Source organism: Notolepis coatsorum (genome assembly GCF_963971535.1).
Source record: "Notolepis coatsorum genome assembly, chromosome: 2".
NCBI lineage: Eukaryota > Metazoa > Chordata > Actinopteri > Aulopiformes > Paralepididae > Notolepis > Notolepis coatsorum.
The window spans coordinates 54,652,050-54,670,421 of record NC_140166.1 but is presented as its reverse complement, the minus strand read 5'-3'; positions in this window follow the sequence as shown (position 1 = coordinate 54,670,421).

Below are 18,372 nucleotides of genomic sequence, written 5' to 3'. Positions count from 1 at the left end.
TAGGGTTAGGGACATTGATCAAGGGTTAGGGTTAGGGACATTGATCAAGGGTTAGGGTTAGGGACATTGATCAAGGGTTAGGGTTAGGGACATTGATCAAGGGACATTTGAGGATGGACGTTTCTGAGTGAAGGACACTTCAGTGACTGACATTTCAGCAAAGGACATTTGAGCTGTATTTGAGGATGGGATATTTGAGCTATGAATAATGTATCCCTACAATTCCTGGTCCCCACATTTTCCCACCTATGGCATTGACATGTACTATGCCAGAAGTGTCCAGAAACATATACATCTGTTACCATATGTCATATGTTATTGTCAAAGCCAATAGCTGTTTCTGGTACTTTAACATGGTAGTGCCCCATAGCCCGGAAGGATTTCTTCATGGAAATTGTCACATTTTGACCTAGCTGCAAGGCCGTTGTTTATAAACATATCCCTTACCTTAACGATAAGTAAACCGGGGTAAGACACCCTATTATCTATTAAAATTATGGCTGTCAAAATTAATGCTTTAACTTTGGAGATTAATTAATATTATTTAAAGAATTAAAATAAATTAATCTAGATTAATCAATGGAGTGAAAAATCTTCAATCTTAGCGCCGCGGATATAAGAAAGTGTCATAATCACAGCAAGAGCTTTCTTCACTCCTCCTCATTCCCCCCTCACATTCACCACACACCCTCCTCACTCCTCTTCATCCTCCCTTCCATCCACCATGGAAGCCTCACGCCCATATATGGTCAGCACCCCTTCACCCCCTGTCACTCAACTCAGCTGCACCTCATCCCCTGATTTCGCACGCTGTCAGGCACCTCACTCCTCACAGCTGTATCCCATCCCCTGATGATGAAGACCCTACTTCTACCGGACGACGCTGACCAGAAGTCGTTGTGGTGTTAGTATCATTACCTAGGTACGACGCCTCAGTCCGAAGACCTGCTAGACACCCCTGTGTGATTATTCCCTGTTCTAACTTTCCTTCTCTTGTGCCCAGGACCTCCGTGCCAGCGTGCCCCTGTCTGGAGTGGACCCCCTGGAGCTTACCAAGGAGTTCCTGCTCACTCTCTCGACACGGACCTGTGTCTCCGTCTGCAGTAGCACTGGAGTGCACCTGCTCCTCCCATTACCCCAAGAACATTCCCAAGTCATATCTGTTGTACATTTCTGGATGTAACTCTTGCCTACTTTTAAATATTACTATTAAACATCCTGAAACGCTCCATTATCTCTTCTCCTGTATTCAGCGATTGGGCTCTGCTTAAAACCGACCTCACAGAAAGAGGTCTAGCTGAGTCAATGTTGATGGTTTTGTTGAACATTTGTATTTCACAGGAGAGAAACTGTATTCAAAGAAAGCTATTAAAATAGTCTTTGAATCTAAATATACTTTCTTTGTGTTGATTTTACATTAATTCCATGATTTTACTAAAGTAAATATCTGTTACAAGCTTCGGTCTTAAGTAGAAAAATGCTATTTTTAGTCTAGATTCATTACAGAAAATTGTGAGATTAATTAGTTAATTTTTTTTAATCTATTGACAGCACCAATTAAAATATATATTGAATATTAATATAATACATTTACACATTTAATACATGTGCAATGTAAACACATTTAGAGGATAATTAAATCATAACAGACTACAACTTTGTTACTATAAAACTAAATGTAAAATGTTGTAAAGGGGCAGCTTCCTCCACTACCCGAGGAATATGTCCCCTATAAGCGGCACGGTGTAGTAGTGTTTAATACTGTCTCCTCACAGCTAGAAGGTCCTGGGTTCGATTCCCGCTTGGGGACCAGGTTGCCGTGTTGCCAGGTACCCAGGTGCGGTATCTCCCGGGCCTTTCTGTGTGGAGTTTGCATGTGTGGAGAAACCCGTGCTCGCAAGGGTTTCCCCTCCAGAATATAAACCCAATGGAAAAACATGCACAACAGATCGCTAACGCTGTTGCGTCCCTGACGAAGACGGACAGGAGCACTTGGATTGGTCCCCGGGCGCGAGCCCTTGTCTGCTCCCGGCTGCCCTTGGGGGGAAAGGACGATGGGATGGGAGGTGCAGAGAACATTTCATCAGCGACTTGGTGCATGTGTCACACATAATGTGTGTGTGTGTTCCTGTGCATCTCACTCGCCCATCGCATGTGTGTGTGTTAAAAGATCTGCATGACAAATAAGGACTTCTTCTTCTTTTAGAATATAATGTATCAACAACCTTAATAAAAGAACCAACACACAGAGTCAAATACATAGCACCCCTCCCCTCAAAGTTTGGTGTGAACGATGGTCTGTGTGATTGCCATGAAATGCAACAGCATTGCTTGCTTGGTGTCTGTGAAATATCTGTCTATGACCTCGTTGTATTTAAAAGCCTCTAGGGCCTTTGAGGGGTCTCAAACTCGCAGCCTGCGGGACAATTGCGGCCCGCTGGATGATATTTTGCGGCCCCCTATTGACATCAAAGTCTTTTTTAATGTTGTGGGACTTGTACAGCACTTTGTTCAACTTGGTCAGTGCTGTAAAGTTTAAACCTTTTTAAATCTTAGACAAACAACACACTTTGCTTTCATGAAATATTGTAAGCCATCATTTGAGGCTTTATAAAAGCAGCACAATGAACACAAATCTGTCAGTGCCGAGTCCGACCTCATCTTAAATAACAAACAGCATTGCTTGTTGTAGTTAACAAAGAGAGGCAGAGTTTATTTTGCAAAAAAAGAAAGAAAAAAAAATAAATCATATATATATATATATATAATATATGATGCGGCCCAGCCTCACCCAGACTCTACCTCCAGCGGCCCCCAAGTAAATTGAGTTTGAGACCCCTGCTCTAGGCTGTTGTTTTATACATTATCATATGTTGTCTACTCTACTTGACCCTCTCTCTCTCTCTCTCTCTCACACACAACGCAGTACGCACGTTCCAAGACTCGCGAGGCGTTATGACTTGTCATAAGTGAATTGTATAGAAACAACTCAACAAAATTGACTATTGCACAACTGATTTTTCAAAGAAAATCTACGAAGGGGGGGGGGGCCTTCACCTTAAAACTATACGTACTACGTAGCACCGGCCGCAACCAATAGTATATAGCTGCAGAACCGCAGAGCGGCACTCTGAGGACCGGCGCTCTCAGGACCGGCGGCCTAAATTCTTATCCCAACGCATGTTTGCTTCCGCGTTCGCGTTTTGCGCTCTGATTGGCCACTGACGTTTCTGGTCGCGCCAATCGTGTGACGGCAAGTTCTTTCGCCGGTTAAGCTTAGGCACTCTTTCGAAGTTGGTTAAGGTTAGAGTTTGTCTTAGAGCAGGGCGATATCGTGTGACGGCAAGTTCTTTCGCCGGTTAAGCTTAGGCACTCTTTCGAAGTTGGTTAAGGTTAGAGTGTGGATCGTAGGCGTTAGGTAGTTTGCTGCTGGTCGAGGCGGAAAAGGGCGCATCACGCGATTGGGCGCACATGTCACATGACCAGAAACGTCAGTGGCCAATCAGATCGCACCAGAAACGGCAGTGGCCAATCAGATTTGCAAAACGCGAACGCGGAAGCAAACATGCGTTGGGTTAAGAATAGACGCGGACCGGCACTCTGAGGACCGCACGCCACCCACCCAATGGCTGAATTGGAGTATTGCACTGTGCGCTGTATTGCACTGTGCGCTACAAACAGGCCAGACGACTGTACAACCTACTTCGAAGTGGTTATGCTTTGGCCCTCTTTCGAAGTGGGTTATGCTTAGAGTTATGGTTAGGGTTAGGTCTTCAAAAAAATCACGCCTCACAGCAGGGCCGTCAGAGAGCCGGTCCTCAGAGCGCCGGTCCTGAGAGCGCCGCTCTGCGGTTCTGCAGCTGCGTGCTTCTCGCCGCAACAGCCACCCTCCTTTCTTGCCATACCTTGGCTTTTACTGAAACTATGCCACTGACCACGCCCCCAAATGTGTCCCGTAACAAAATTACGCCCTTGCGCTAGCCCCTGTCAATCATCTGACTTCTGGATTTACTTTTTTATTTCTCTTATTCTTCGGGATTATCTCCCACAAACCTGAACGTTATTGCCATAAAACATAACGTAGTTAGTTTCTCTACCTTTCTGTGAACGTCTAGCAAAAAACGGCATTGCAATCTGATGAAAAATGGCAGAGAAATTTATATTATAAAAAAGTAACTGTACTTATAGTAGATTTCATTCACGGTTTGTGAATCACGGCATGGTGATACTAAATCCAGATTGAACTCTGCCCGATCCATAGATGTGCGACTTGGCCATAATAAGGTCATTTATTGGCCTGATATTCTATCTATAATCATATTTCAAATTGCATGTGTCCGGATGGCAGAATTCAGTACTGTATAGATCTACAAAACCTTGAGCTCAGTGGCAATTCTTCATGTCTGGTCAATTTTAGCATGGTGTTATTCACTGTCAAAGATGACAAAATAAGAAATGTATTGATATTCTCCTTTGGTTCATTGCCATTTACTCAAGCCCAGTGGCGGACTCAGGCTGTTTGAAGGGCAGGGGCGAAAAGAAAAAAAGGGCACCTACTACACAACATGGGACCCTGTCACAGTGTCACACTCCCAGGTCAGGTCAGACCTGGGAGAGTCAACACCACGGACGTGAGGTGAACAATGGTCTCCTACCACCCTCTGGTGGTCACCCGCAGACGGTGCGGGCCAGCACAGTGGACATGCTGACTAATGTATTGACTTTAATTAATAGTGTGATTAATGTGGTGTCATGGTGTGTGCTGTCGTTGACTTTCCCTTCCTTTGTTTGATGTGGTTTCACTGTTTTGGGTTTGTGTTGTGAGTTTGCTTTAGTGTTTAGTTGTGTTGTTTGTTTCTATGTTTTAGACTGGCCTGCCAGGTGTTTTCAATGATGATTAGTATAGGTATTTAAGTGTGTGTCTTCCTCTCCTCGTCGTGGCGTCATTTCCTACTTTACCCCGTGTTGTTCCTGTGTCTTGCCTGCCTTCCCCGTTGCTGTCTATTGAGTCCTTGCCTGTATTCTCCTGTCGTTTCTTTGTTTTCCTTTGTTGTTTGTTAGTAATAGTGTCTTTTATTTGTATTGCACATTGGATCTGAAGTAAACATCCCTTATTCAAGCATCGCTCCTCGTCTCTGCCTCCGTTCCATCTCCCTTGTCTGCAAACTGTGTTCTCACCTTCATTTAGCACCCCAAGCGTAACAGAATGACGCCACCAGTCAAGAACGCAGCAGAAAGGGTGGCCGATACCATGACGGTCATCCGGAGCCTGGTGGACGGTGACGTGCAGCATTACTCACATGCCAAGTGGGAGTTCCTGCTCCGGATGATCGACAGGGTCGCCACGGAGAGTCCGACACAGGCGTCTGCGATGCGGGTTATGGCCAACCACGTCACTGACCTCATGGAGGGGTTTAGGTCGATCTCTAGTACCCTACCCACCAGCTTTGTCCCGCTGGCATTGCAGACTAGCATACAATTCACGGTCAGCCTAGCTCCTGAAGCTAACCGTGCGTCCCCAGCTAGCGCAGCTCCGCCCGTTAGTGCAGCGCCTGTAGCTGACCAGGCGTCTCCAGCTAGCACAGCTCCGCCCGTTAGCAATTCTCCTGTAGCGACGTATTGCTCACCTTGGAGCGCTTCTTCGAGGGAGACGTCTGCTCTTCATCCTCGTTGGAGAGGATGCAGCTACACGCACGGCTCTCCTATGCAAGCGCGATGTGCGGCGCAGAGCAGGCTCCACTACTCGCGGAATACGACCGACAACTGGGACTGATTATTCGGGCGCTCTGGTCCCCTGCTCCCAGCGAAGCCACGGCTACCAGTACGCTCTCCTCCACAAGTAAGACCTCTACTGCCACCGCAGCTGTTAGCGTTGGTCCCGCGGCCTTCACTGCCCAGGCTGTTAGCCCAGCCGTTAGCACAGCTTCCAGAGCCAGTAATGCTAGTCCCCATTCTGTTAACACCGTCCAGTAGGGGTGTAACGGTACGCGGATACGTACTGTACCGCCTCAATGTGGTCCTCCGGTACAGTACGCGCTGTGCACCGAGCGATTGCAACGGTATGGAACCTTTTTTTGCGGAACTTAAATCCCCCCGGCCCCACGTAATTTATCAACAACACTGCGGTCTGCTGTGAGCATTATAAAACAAACGTGTATTTAACCGACCGTGAATTAAAGTGTCAATGCTGTTTGCCATTTTAACAGCAGATACTTTCTTAAATGCCACATCGTCCCGACCGAGCGGTGTTGACGGGGAGCTCTGATGGGTTCGCTTGGTGGTGTTATTAGCATTGAACAGCTAACCGAAAGCTAGCGTTAACTAACGTTAAAGGTTTAGCCATAACGTTACCTTGGCTAAAGTTGGGGCTATTCATAATCCAGCAATAATGGCTGCAGACCTGCAAGCAAAGTACAGCAAGTTGGCAAAGGAGTATTCCAACGTAAATCACATTTTCACCAGTAACGTTAGTCTTTCCATCTCCCGGTAGCTCATGCTAGCTAACCTAGCTCACGTTAGCGTCGTCACTGAACCACCTCGCGTACACAATTAATGACATGTTGCGGACAGCCATATCGGTGACAATGTTTAGCTTTTAGTGCCAAATGATAAGAGTCTGAGGCGGAGTCTCAAAAGAGAATGTTGAATATTTATTGTGCAAAAATCACAACAGATCCTCTGCTACTTCAACGGAGCCTTCTGGAAGCAAGTGCAGCAACGAATAATGTCCGTGTGGATCATTGGAGTAGGGTATATCTTCAGTGCTGCAGCCCCATACTACTCATTGATTAATGATACTAATACAAATCTATACAATCACCTGTTGTTGAATAAATACCATTACTTTCTAGTTATTACTAAAAAACAGTATATATAAAACAGTAGCTGTATGCACTGGTATCGCCCCCCCCCCCCCCCCCCCCACTGTACCGAAAAAATACCGAACCGTGACTTCAAAACCGAGGTACGTACCGAACCGTGGATTTTGTGTACCGTTACACCCCTACTGTCCAGACTACTAGCATAGCCGTGAGCCTTGCTTCCCCCGCTAGTACTGCTAACCCCAGCTCTGTTAACACAGTCCATGCTACTAGCACAGCCGTTAGCCTTGCTTCCCCCGCTAGTACTGCTAACCCCGGCTCCGTTATCACAGTCCATGCTACTAGCACAGCCGTTAGCCTAGCTCCCCCGGTTAGCACTGCTAACTCCCGCTCCGTTAACACAGTCCACGCTACTACCATAGCCGTTAGCCTAGCTCCCCCGGTTAGCACTGCTAGCTCTCGCTCTGTTAACACTGCCCAGACAGCCAGCTCAGGCCCTATAGCTAACAAAGCCTCTGATGCTGGGACCGCTCCGTCGGCCGGTAGCTACCGCCTCTGTCCAGTCCGCTAGAGCTCCGTCTGCTAGCGTAGCACGCACTGCTAGCAAGTCTCAAAAGGCTAGCAAAGCTAAGAAGACTAGCATAGCCCTTCCCGCTATGGTAACTCCTACTGTTAGCACCTTAGCCCCTCCCGCTAGCATAGCTTCTACAGCTAGCACCATAGCCCTCTCTGCTAGTATAGCGTCCCCTACTGGTCCCGTAACCCCCTCGGGGACGGGTTTCATGAGGCACATTCCCGCCTACAAGAATTCATGGGCAATTATTCTCCGGCCTGCAGTCTGGAAAGAACACTTATCGCCTGGTGTTCTCCATGATGAAGCGGAGTCCTGAAAGAGCATGCGAACTCCGGGTACTGGCCGGGACCATGTTTAGGGTGCTCTTGCAGGACCCCAGCTCCCCAGCCGACTGCCAAGCTGCTAACCCTGGTAAGGCCTCCACCACCAACATGGCCTCTACTGTTAGCATAGCTGCTACTAGTTCAGTCCCTACTGCTAGCATAGCTTCCGCAGCTAGCACGGGCTCCTCTGCTGGTGAAGCCTCAACTGCCAGCGTGGCCCCGGTTGTTAGCACTGCTACTGCTAGCACCACAGCCCCGTCTGCTAGCGTAGCTCCTACTGCTAACAAGTCACAGAGAGCTAGAAAGCCTAGGAAGGTTAGCATAGCCCCACCTGCTAAGGTACCTGCTGCTAGCACCCCAGCCCTGCCTGCCAGTACCATTCCTACTGCTAGCGTAGCTTCGCCAACTAGCCCGTTTCCCACTGCTAGGACTGCCCCTTCAGCTAGTAAGGTCAGTTTCCCTGGAGCCGCCCTGTCGGCTAATCTCCAGGCTTCCACAGCTAGTCCAGCCCTATTTGCTAGCCTAGCCCCTGCTAGCTTACTCCAGATCGCCCATGTAGCCTCTGTGGCTGGCGCCTTAGCTCTTCCTGCTAGCATACCCTCTACAGCAAGCACATCCCCCACTGCTAGCAGACTCTCTGCAGCTAGTACTGCTCCTGCACTTAGCTTAGCCCCTGCTAGCTCGCTCCAGATTGCCTATGTAGCCTCTACCACCAGCATGTCTCCCACTGCTTGGACTGCCCCTTCAGCTAGCAAGGTCAGTCTCCCCGCTGCTAGGACTGCTTCTTCGGCTAGCAAGGCCAGTTTCCCTGGAGCCGCCCGTCGGCTAACCCCTCAGTCCCGTCCACTAGAGCCCCTGCTGCTAGCGTTTCGGTCCCGTCTGCTAGGGTTCCTACGCCTAGTCCCTCAGTTCCGCACGCTGGAGTTCCTACTGTTAGCGCTTTAGCCCTGCCGGCTGGTGTAGCCCTGGCAGCTAGCACAGGCCCTGCAGCTAGCATTTCCCGGGTAGCTAACCCAGTCTCTACGGCCAGTTTAGCCCTTGTTAGGGCAGCTCTAGCTTCCCCGGTTCCTCCTCCTCCGATGTCTGGTCCGGGTCGTGCCTCTACTCCTGTCCCCGGGGGGTCTCCTGCTTCCGGCTCGTCGTCTGGTTCTGGCTCGTCGTCTGGTCCCGGCTCGTCGTCTGGTCCAGCCCTGCGCCGTGGTCTACGCCGTGGTCTACGCCGTGGTCAATGCCGAGGTCTGCACCGAGGTCGATCTGCACCTGGAGAGTCGTCTGGTCCAGCCCTGCGCCGTGGTCTACGCCGTGGTCAACGCCGTGGTCTGCGCCGAGGTCGATCTGCACCTGGAGAGTCGTCTGGTCCAGCCCTGTGCCGTGGTCTACGCCGTGGTCGACGCCGTGGTCAACGCCGAGGTCTGCGCCGAGGTCTACGCCAGGAGGGGCTCCCATCCGGGGTCCTGCGCCCGGTCCCGAGACCTCCACCGGGAGTGGCTCCCATCCGGGGTCCTGCTCGGGGGTTGTCGCCCTCGCCCCTTTGTTCTGGGCCCCCTCTCCGGGCCTCTGTCCCTGTCTCCAGCCCCCCTCACCGGGCCCCTGTCCCCGTCTCCAGCCCCCCTCGCCGGGTCCCTGTCCCCGTCTCCAGCCCCCCTCACCGGGTCCCTGTCCCCGTCTCCAGCCCCCCTCTCCGGGCCGCGTCTATATTAAAGGCAGCCCAAGAGTCGTTCCGCATTGGCGTTTTGCGCTCTGATTGGCCGAGCGCGCGCATGCGCATGAGCCGCGACGCGCTCCTTAGCCAGGAATCCAAACTCCGTTTAAGCTCCAGAGAGCGAGGCTGAAAATCCACAGTTCTTGCCCCACTGATGGAGCCGAATCCCGGATTCGAGTTTTCTGATGAATACCCCCAATATGGAGGTCCCGAACGCAATTAAGTATTGATTACGCCGTAACAAATCATTAAAAAAATATACCGTTAACTGGAGTATGTTGTTTCTTTACATATATGTTGGATTAGAGAATTGGTTTGTCGCCTCTGTCCCTGTCTCCGGCCCCCCTCTCCGGGCCTCTGTCCCTGTCTCCAGCCCCCCTCACCGGGTCCCTGTCCCCGTCTCCAGCCCCCCTCACCGGGTCCCTGTCCCCGTCTCCAGCCCCCCTCTCCGGGCCTCTGTCCCTGTCTCCGGCCCCCCTCTCCGGGCTTCTGTCCCTGTCTCTAGCCCGCCTCTCCGGGTCTCTGTCTCTGTCCCCCTCTCCGGGGCCCCTGGTTCCGTGCCCTGTGCGCCCTTCTCCGGGCTCCCCTCTGGTCCCGTTCCCCGGTCCCCCTGCTGCTGGGCCCCTCCTGGGTTCCTTTTTCCGCCCCCCCGGCTCCTGTTTCCCGTGTCCTCGTCCCCAGTTTTTCGGGTCGGTATTATGGGTCGTCTGGGAGCCTCCCCTTCGGGGGGGGGGTCCTGTCAGGATCTGAACTTTCTGGACAGTCCTCTGGCGCCCCCGGGCGGTCTGTTCGCGGTGCTACAGGTCGCCGCCTTTCGTATGGACTTGTTTGTACACATATTGTCAAGTCTGTTGTCTTTCTTGCTCCCTGTGTATCTCCCGTTAGTCCAGATGTTCTAGTCTCCCTTGTACTCCCTGTGTATCTGCCATTTGTCCTGTGTGCTCCCCAGTATGTTGTATTGTGATCTAGTCTAGTGTTGTCTTATTCTGGAATCTGCTCCCTGTCTGTGTAGCCCCCAGCTGTGGCTCATTATCATTACCTCCTGTATATATACGTGCCGCCCCCTGTTTCCAGTGTTGCGTCATTGTTTGTAATTAGGTTCCCCGTCAGTGCCTTCCCGTGCTGTTCCCCCTATCTTGTGCCAGCTTATGCTGAAGTCCTATTTTCGTTTCTGTTTGTAGTTAAAGCCTTGTGTTCAACAAGTAAAGCCTTTTGTCAACTACATCCCGGTGTTTCCTGCCTGTCTCTTCCTCGTCCTGCGATTGAATCCTACACTCCTCTCCTAAACTCGGATCCTCACAGAATTGGAATAATCTTTTTGGAGAACATCTGATCTGAGGTAAGGAATCTATTTTACCAGTCTTAGGATAATCAGAGCTGTTTTCACAGAGATATCAGCGTGTGCCATATGTGTGTGTGTGTGTGTGTGTATGTGTGTGTGTGTGTGTGTGCGCTGATCAGGAAATGAGAGAATAGATTTTTCAGCTCGCTTCTCTAGCGTGCATAAGTACACATATACTATCGATAATCTAGCGTTTATTTGAAAACGATTCATAAATTGGCCGAAAAATTACAAGCTTTTTTGTGTATTCCAGAATATTCCAGTAAAGGCAGTTTATCACAGAATCTTAATATTTTCCTGAAACTTTCAAGAAAACTAGGGTTTTTCAAAATGGTATAAAACGGAAATTAACCGATTAAAAAAGAATCCGTTTCAACAATGTTGACTGCAAACAAGTCATTGATAAGCGACGGCCAGATTAGACACATAATTAGCCATAATTTAAGACATAGTTTATGCGTTCACAACGCTATCATTGAAGTGGGTGCTGGCATTCAACCATGTTTTGAGACGGGGACCAGTGGCATCCAAAGTGTTAAATTAGCTTTAGAAAGCTATTCACACTGAACTTTAAAATGCTATGGGTATATTTTGTGCAAATAATCCTAAAATAATTTGTACACTTTATTTCTAAATTGAGAACACAAGGGGCGGCTGGGTGGCGCAGTGGGCTCCCTAGACCAACCAGTGGGGGGCACATGCGCGCAATGACCAGGAAGGGGAGGAGGGAATTGGCATAACGACTAAATTGGGATGGGAGGAAAATATAGAAAAACACGAGGAGAAAAAGTGAAAAAAAATAATTGAACACAGGTTAGCATAGAATCAGCTAAGAAAGGTACCTGTTTAGTTAGCTAGCTACAGTAGTAATACAGCTAGCCTAGGCTCAAACATACTGCCATCAATAAAAGCACTTGCAGTGTACATACATTAGTATTTAGTAATGCATAATTGGTCAAACAAACTAAATTTTTGCAACTTCAAAGAAAGCTTGCTGTATTACCTACCTCAGACACACAGCAGTAGGATGCAGGGTTACAGCTCAGACTGCATTAAGCCCTCTGGCATCTGAACATTCAAGAGGGGATGTGTCTAAAACTGAACATTTAAATGGATGGAATATTGTAGTGACGGGGCTGCTCAGAGTTGTAGCTAACACTTTTGTGTGACATTATTTAACCGTCTGGGTCAAGTTTAGACCATTGGAAGGGCACCAATGGGCACGTCCTCTCATTTTCGCCACTCAAAATGCCATTTTAGCGTGATGTTTTCGGCTGTGAGAGCACATAGTCAAGTTTAACCATTGGAAGGTGTTGACAGAGTCACCTGTGGAGCAACAAGAACTTGGCCATGACGACAAGGTTCTTCTCATTAGCCTTTAATCGGCATGGTTTATTCACATATTCATATGCACCATGAGACCTCCTCTCTCTGTGAGAGCGACGGAGGAAGTGATCGAGGGGGAGGTAACAACTCCTTTTATACCTCTTACCTGACGTCAACATCAATAGCTACATCCCCTTGCGCCTATAGCGCCCTCTTGTGGAAACAGTTAAGCAGTTACATGCAATTGTATATAACACATAACCTCAACACTCCCACTTACGGCTGTCGTGTATACTGTACAACTTATTCAAAAACATCTTTCAAAGAAAATAATACAGTTCAGAACATCAAAAAGAATATGGCAGTCAATATTACATAACAGGCAATATTTTACACACCAAACATGACCTCTGCAAATTTTCTCAATTTCAGTTTGGAGACAGGCTTTGTCATAGCATCTGCTACCATGTCGTCTGTAGGACAATAAACAAGTGTCATCCTTTCTTCTCTGATAACAGATCTGATGAAGTGATATTTTATATCCACATGTTTACACCTTTGTCGGCACACAGGGTTTCTAGCAATTGCAATGGTTCCCTGGTTGTCTTCATAAACAACAGTTTTCTTATATACATAGGTATACATATCTGCTGAACCAAATGATACAGCGATTAGCTCCATTACAGACTGCTTACTGGCAATAAATAAATGGATGAGTAAGAACTTCCTGAAACTAAACGAGAACAAAACTGAAATTCTAATTATCGGCTCCAAAACTAAAAAAGAAACATTAATAAAGAACCTGGGGGGACTAACCCCTTGGATCAAATCTGAGGTCACTAGTCTTGGGGTTGTCATAGATTCAGAACTGAACTTCAATTCTCATATTAGCAAAGTGACGAAAACATCGTTCTTCCATCTCAGAAATATAGCAAAAGTACGACCATTTATTAATCAGAACGATGCTGAGAAGCTAATTCATGCATTCATATCTAGCCGGCTAGACTACTGTAATGCACTTTTCACAGGTCTCCCTAAGAAAACCACAGAGAGGCTTCAGCTAATCCAAAACTCTGCAGCCCGACTGCTAACTAGAACCAAAAGGAGAGAGCACATTAGTCCAGTCTTAGCCGCTTTACACTGGCTTCCTGTAACATTTAGAATTGACTTTAAGGTCCTTCTCCTTACATACAAAGCTCTAAATGGACAGGGACCTAGCTACATCGCCAACACTCTAATAAATTACACACCAGCAAGAACACTGCGATCATCAGCTGCTGGACTACTAGAGGCTCCCAGAAGCAGTCAAAAGAGGATCGGTAATGCAGCCTTTATCAACTATGCCCCAAAACTATGGAACAAACTACCCCAAAACATCAGGGAAGCCAACTCGCTAGACATCTTTAAAAGACAGCTTAAAACCTATCTCTTTGCTCAGGCATTTCACTGATAGATATCTGCTACCACCTAGTGGCAAGAGGAAACATCAGGGATATCCTGACACAACTTGTATTTATTCTTACCCTGCCTACTCTTTTACACTGCCTATCAAATTCATGTGTCGGTTATTGCACTTTTTACTTCTTACTGATGACTATTTTTAAACTGAATCATTTTAAACTATTCTTATTATTTGCTATGCTCGCTCATGCCTGTATGCTGTTAGTAGAACCAGGTTAACTGTGTCCTGGCTGTAGTAGAACCAGGTTAACTGTGTCCTGGCTGTTAGTAGAACCAGGTTAACTGTGTCCTGGCTGTAGCATTGTAGAACCAGGTTAACTGTGTCCTGCTGTAGTAGAACCAGGTTAACTGTGTCCTGGCTGTTGTAGAACCAGGTTAACTGTGTCCTGGCTGTAGTAGATTCTTACCCTGCCTACTCTTTTACACTGCCTATCAAATTCATGTGTCGGTTATTGCACTTTTTACTTCTTACTGATGAACTATTCTTATTATTTGCTATGCTCGCTCATGCCTGTATGCTGTTAGTAGAACCAGGTTAACTGTGTCCTGGCTGTAGTAGAACCAGGTTAACTGTGTCCTGGCTGTTAGTAGAACCAGGTTAACTGTGTCCTGGCTGTAGCATTGTAGAACCAGGTTAACGTTAGTTCTGTTAGTTAGGGGCGATGCTTGGCATCACACTGCACTATCTCACGTACGTGCACGCGCACTGAATAAACCACAAATATACCTCTAATACCAATATTAGTCTGACCACACCCCTCATCAGCTTACCTTCATAAGCAGGTGTGTGGTCACCTGCTCTCCTCCTTCCCAAGCTTTCACCACAAGGTGAGGACAAGGGCTGCAGCGGCCGTCTGATGCCAAGCATCGCCCCTAACTAACAGAACTTGGTTATAGTCATAACCTATCGTTCTGTATCGTTAGTGGCTTAGCTTGGCATCACACTGCACAAGGGAGGCCAAGCGGAGCCACTGGCTGACAAATACACCCCGCTGACAGCCCCCCCACAACCATCAGAACAGGGAGGGCCGAGCCCCCCCGACCCCCCCTAATGGCGGGTAGCCCCCCTATTAGGGACGTCACGGGAAGGCGACGGACCCGACCGTGCGAAGAGGCACTCAAGCACTCAACGCACAGGGTGAGCAGCCGTGGCTTGACCCCACGACTACACACACGCACAACCCGCATGCCACCCGGGAACGAACGGAGAAAAACCACCTCGTTACTGCCCCCAGAATCACGGGGTCAAGGGCCAACCCAACCCCGTGGCAAGGCCGTAGCAGCGGAGCGCGAAGGAAGGCCCAGACCCACCAAGGACTGGGCTCCCTGAAATGGGGGCCCGGAGAAGTCCATGATGCCAGCATCAAGACCCCACCAGGGGGGCACCTAGTGACCCCGCCCCTCACATCGCCAGCGTATTCGGACAAAGGCCCCTCAGCCGAGCGGGCCCTGTCCCCCCCAACAGCACGCCGCCTGGAACACAAGCCCTGCAACAGGCAGACAGCATGGTCATAACATACAAGAGTTAACCAACGGAAACAGGCAGTGCAACGGGGAAGACCAGGCAACAGGTCGTCAACCCAAGCCTGGAAAAAACTGCGGACGAGGCAGGCGCCAGAAAGGACAGCTGAAACAGCCGCCCCGGCGGAAGGGGCGTATGCTGGCGTTGTCGCATAACCAAGCTTTCAACAGCACGTCAGAAGCGGGATCCGTAGACCACACGGCCCCTGACAGCTGCCCACAGAAAAGCCCATACGATCGGCAGACGTCATGAACGTGCAGGGGCACCCTCAACCGGAGAACCGGGAGTTGACACTGCAGCAACACACCAGAGAACCAACCACCCAGGCATTACCCCATGTAATGGTTGGTCCTATAACCCCTCAGGAAAAAACCCCGAAACGCACCTGCGGCACCGCCGCAGCCCGCGTTCCGGTTCCCAACAGGGCTATCCCTGGCCTACAGGTCAACGGGCATCACCCCGGACCGGGCCCGGCGATACGGGGAGCACAGGATCCCAAAGGAGGTTAACCCCACCCAACAGGCTCCTCAGCGCCAAAACGCAAGAGAAGAGCGTAATATGGAAGACCAGCCCCCAGCACCCCGCACTCGGTATTCCCAGAAGGTCACCCAACCAAGTACCAACCAAGACCAACCCGCACAGCAGCCGAGATCCGCCGAGATCGGATGCGTACAGGTCGGCACGGCCATAAGCCACTATGACAGTGCAGAATACATCAAACAAGGGGTCCCATAACGCACAACCCTGTGACACCCGGATTGACCTAGCATTTTTCCCCCCTGAAAAAACCCTAAGTCCCTCAGGGTACCAGAACAGCAGATCTGCATCCCCAGCGGACAACGGGTGCACTGATCTGGACCAGCGCGACCAGAACCAGTCCCGTGCCCTAATCACGCCGACCTGCCAACCCCAGGAGAAGGGGCAGATATGCGCGTCTGATCCCAACATAAAAAGAAGGCGCCACCCAGACGTGTCGGTATGAACCGCGTCCGGCGGCCCACCCCTAGGGCGTGAGACCCTTCCCATATGCCCAGACCCATTCCGTCATCATCCCCTGACATGAACGGGAACCCATCGACAACACACAGGATGTCGGAAGAGGAAAAACCCCCATCCCAATTGCTCCATAAAAACGCTGTTTTACCAAAGCAAACGAGGCGCGCCAGTCAGCAACGGCCAAAGCACATCCTGAGCTAGCACTATGTGTGCGTTTGGACATACCCACATCAACAATAGGCCGTTTAGACCACCATATTGAATCCCCAAGACGCCCAGGGAAACGACAAGAGGGGCGAGATGCAATCAACTCCATGAATGAATGAATGAAAAAATATACCCAACAGACTGCAGTACAGGAATACATACAAAAAGATAAGGGGAGGCAGACCTGAGAAGACGTTAGTCTTGTTCCATCAGGGACCCTCATTTCATATCCATCAAGACACATTCAACTCTTTATAAAATAAAGAAAAGGCATCACATGTATGACCTAACTGCACAGCTGGGAGTAAAAAACCCTGTTTTTCACATGATTTTAATCCAGTCACTCTTTTTAATCAGAGTGTAAGACCAGATTCCCCCAGAAACACCTTCCCACATGAGACCACGGTCAAGAAAAAGATATGTAAACTGTGAGACACGTGACCAACAGACTCAAGTTTGACACAAAAACGAGCGCAGCAGGTTAAGTCCTGCGCTCTAACCTCGACATCTTTACGACACCAGCTCATGGAAGGCGTCGCCATAGCAACAACGCTATAATGGGCGGGGAAAACCCACCGGATCCTGTCATAACAGGAGTCGGTAGAATACCCCTCCCCCCCCCCCCCCCCCTCCCCCGTCAAGCACTGGCTTGGCCCTGACTGGCTCAGCAGAAAAGTCAACAAACCCTCTAAACCAATCAAGTGGGAAAAAGGAGGGGTTTATCCGACACCCCCTCCCGAAAAACACACCTTCTATCCCTACACACAAAAAACAACCGTAGCCATTTTGAAAACCTCCGGTAGAACAAAATATATAGCATAAGCTAATACAATGTTAGCTACCCACAAAGTGTAAAAGGGTTTACAACAAAACACAAGTCGCCTGTGCGTGAATCCCATACCCGCAGCCTATGCTACACATAGGAAGACGTTGAACGAGAGTAATGGCTAGGCCATGAAAAGTGTGTACGAGCATTACTGCAACTAACAACACAGCGTTGTGAACACATATACTTAGTTAAAGCAATGGAATACCACCAGTTCTAATTGCATGTGGAGCATCAAGCTAATAGAACCTATTACCGAGTGTAAGTTGCAGACCTTGCTTAAAAACTCGTAACACAACACAACTCATTCCCCCAACGTAACAGGGTAGATTCATAAAACACAACCCCACCACATGATTTGTATTGAAGAAACACACAGTTTGTTCGGCCAAACACAGTCCCCCTTATGTCAGGGAACTTTTTATTAATAAATAAATACGTGTTCAAGGCACAAAATCATAGAGGGGCCGGGGAGGGTGTAGAGGAGGATACACAGAGGGGGAAAAGTCACTCTCAACGGCGCCTGCCACCTCGCGCCGCTCGAGTCTTGCCACCCCGGGGAGCCCCGGAGGGACGATAGGTAACAGTCTGCTGGACACGACGATCCCTACCGTCTCCTCCGGTCTGGGATGGGCCGGCGGTGGCCGAAGCGCCGCTTCTTCCCCTGGCCCTCTTGGCAGGGCCAGCAGTGGCGGTGGAGGCAGTGGTAGCGGCGACGGAGACAGCTCGACGTCGCGGAATCCTTCTGCCCCCACCGGCAAGGACGGGAGGCGGAAAATGGGGTTGGAGAATGGACCTCTCCTCTGCCATCTCTCTGCATGTTGAGGTCATCAATAGCAGGCCCTTCTCGAACAGGCCAGCGTCGGAGAGGGCGGCCGTCAGAAGAGGGGTTCTCTTCCGTTCCGGCACACGGGCCTGCTCCAGCCAAAGATGACGCTGGCCCAGGGTGGCCAGGGCGCGCACTTTCCCCATGGCTATGGCTAGCACCTGGGAGAGGTGCAGCACAGCTCCCGCAGCCTGGGTGATCTGATCGCACCTCACCTCGTTCAGATCCGCGCCGCCCGTCATTATCCCCGATACAAATCTAGCCAGGTGGGCGATGTTAGAGGCCGCAGCCAGCGACTGTGTACCGGCGATGAATGACTGGTCACCCCAATAAGCCAATCGCCTAGCCGACCTCCCCTGGAGGACCGGCTTGCATAGGGGCTCCCACACCATATCCGGACAGAGGAGCGCGGCCATCGGATTGTCAAGCCGAGGTACGCCCTCCCC